The sequence below is a fragment of the Rhincodon typus genome, unplaced genomic scaffold, assembly GCF_021869965.1.
Source record: "Rhincodon typus isolate 14 unplaced genomic scaffold, sRhiTyp1.1 hic_rhity00004661, whole genome shotgun sequence".
In the NCBI taxonomy this organism is placed as follows: Eukaryota; Metazoa; Chordata; class Chondrichthyes; order Orectolobiformes; family Rhincodontidae; genus Rhincodon; species Rhincodon typus.
In genome coordinates this window covers 1-2,198 of record NW_025970299.1, presented here as the reverse complement: position 1 = coordinate 2,198, position 2,198 = coordinate 1, and positions in this window count along the sequence as shown.

Genomic DNA, 2,198 nt, shown 5'->3' with positions numbered 1-2,198 from the left:
TTAATCCTTTCAAGCACATGATTGACTCTTGTTTGGTACAAAAGCCCTGGATTTACAAATCTGCCCCATTCATATCCTGTTAATCTCATTGGGTGCAGAGGAGGCAGCACACAAATTGGCCACCTCAAGTGGCAAAATAAAAAGAAATGTCTACCAGAAGCCCTGCTCTTGATCATCCACTATTGTTAGTGTGAGGGGAGCGTTGAGTGAGGCCGTTGCCTGGCCTTGGAAGTGAGACAATTTCTGCCAGTTTGACAGCTCACCGAGACTCAGACTTGGGGGAGTCAATTGCCTAGTGGTATTATTGCTGGACTGTTAATCCAGAGACTCAGATAATATTCTGGGGACCCAGGTTCAAATCCTGCCACAGCAGATGGTGGAATTTGAATTCAATAAATATCTGGAATTAAGAATCTAATGATGACCGTGAATCCATTATCAATTGTTGGAAAAACCCATCTGGTTCGCTAATGTCCTTTAGGGAAGCAAACTGCCATCCTTACCTGGTCTGGCCTACATGTGACTCCAGACCTGCAGCAATGTGGTTGACTCTTAACTGCCCTCTGGGTAATTAGGGATGGGCAATAAATGCTGACAAGTGATGCCCACATCTTATGAATGAATAAAGGTAAAAAAAGACTGAAGGACACCCCCCTTTGGCCAAGTTACCAGTCTCTATAGAAATACACCCAGCAGCAATCTGAGCCCTCAGAGGAGAATAAACAGCTGGAAAAGCATGTATAATTCTGCTAGTTTAATTGATTTGGCCTGTTGTAATGGGCTCATAAATCTTGGACTCCATTCAGTCTGGTTGGCATGATGGAAGGTAAAGATTTGAATACTCAAAAGCCTGGACTGAAACCTCAATTTTCATTGCATTCCTTTCAATAAAGAGAAAGGGCCCCTGTTCTCCACCACATTACTGCCAATGCATTAGCAACTAACCTTTCCTCGTTAAGCAAATGATGGATTCAGGGAATGAGTATTTAGCATTCTGAGGTACTACTGAGGGATTATGAAACGTTTCTTGTTTCGTTTGTTCTGTGTGCCAATCTCACCTGCTACTTTACCACCGTAACGTCACCAAACGATCAGCCATTAATCCCGGACACAGATGAAGAGCAAAATGGATTTGGTCATTGGCAGTCAGCGTGCAGAGGACAGAAAAGTTCTTTTCTGTGTGAAAACTGGAAATGTCAATCTAATACAGCAGCATCATTTTGTATGTTAACATTAACTCTGTTTTCTCTACACTGATGCTGCCAAACCTTCTGAGTTTTTCCAGCTATTTCTGATTGATAGCATCTGCAGTTCTTTGGACTTCTGTTTAGCACCATTTTGTATTCTCCTTGAACACCATGCAGTCGCAACACCATCCTTTGTAATTGAATCATATGACACAGAAGAGTCCATTCATCATAAAATACCTGTACTGCCTCTCCAGAAGAGCCATCCAGTCAATCCCATTGTGTATAATGTCACTCAGTCCACTGGAGTACTGTGTGCAGTTCTGGTCGCCAGTCTTTGTGGAGGATGTAATTGCATTAGAGAGGGCGCAGAGGAGATTCACCAAGATGTTGCCTGGCCTGGAGTAATTTGTGTGTGAAGATAGATAGGCTAGGCTGGGTCTGTTTTCCTCCCAGTAGGGAAAACTAAGAGGGGATGTCTGAATGAGGTGTACAAAATTCTGAGGAGCAGAAAAACGGTGGATAGAGTGAAAACTTTCACTTTAGCAGAGGCGACAGTAACCAGGGGATATCATATTAAAGGGAGGAACAGGAGATTTAGTGGGGATTTGAGGAAATATATTTCACCCAGAGGTGATGGGGATCTGGAACTCACAGTATAAAAAGGTAGTAGAGGCAGGAACATTCACAAAGTATTTAGATGAGCACTTGAAATGCCACAGCATAGAAGGCTACGGGTCAAGTGCTGGGAGGTGGGATCGGAATAGATGCTTGATGATCGGCATGGACACAATGGGCTGAAGAGCCTTTTTCCATGCTGTAAACACTCTATGACTCAACCTCTGCTTTTTTTTTAAGGAGGCCCACAATGTTTTTCTTTTGAACAATTTACCCATTACCCTTTTGACTGTTCCTATTGAATCTGCTTCCATCACCCTTTCAACCAGTGCTTTCCAGATCATGACAACTGACTCCCACTGACCCTGAGACAACAAGGTGCAGGGCTGGATG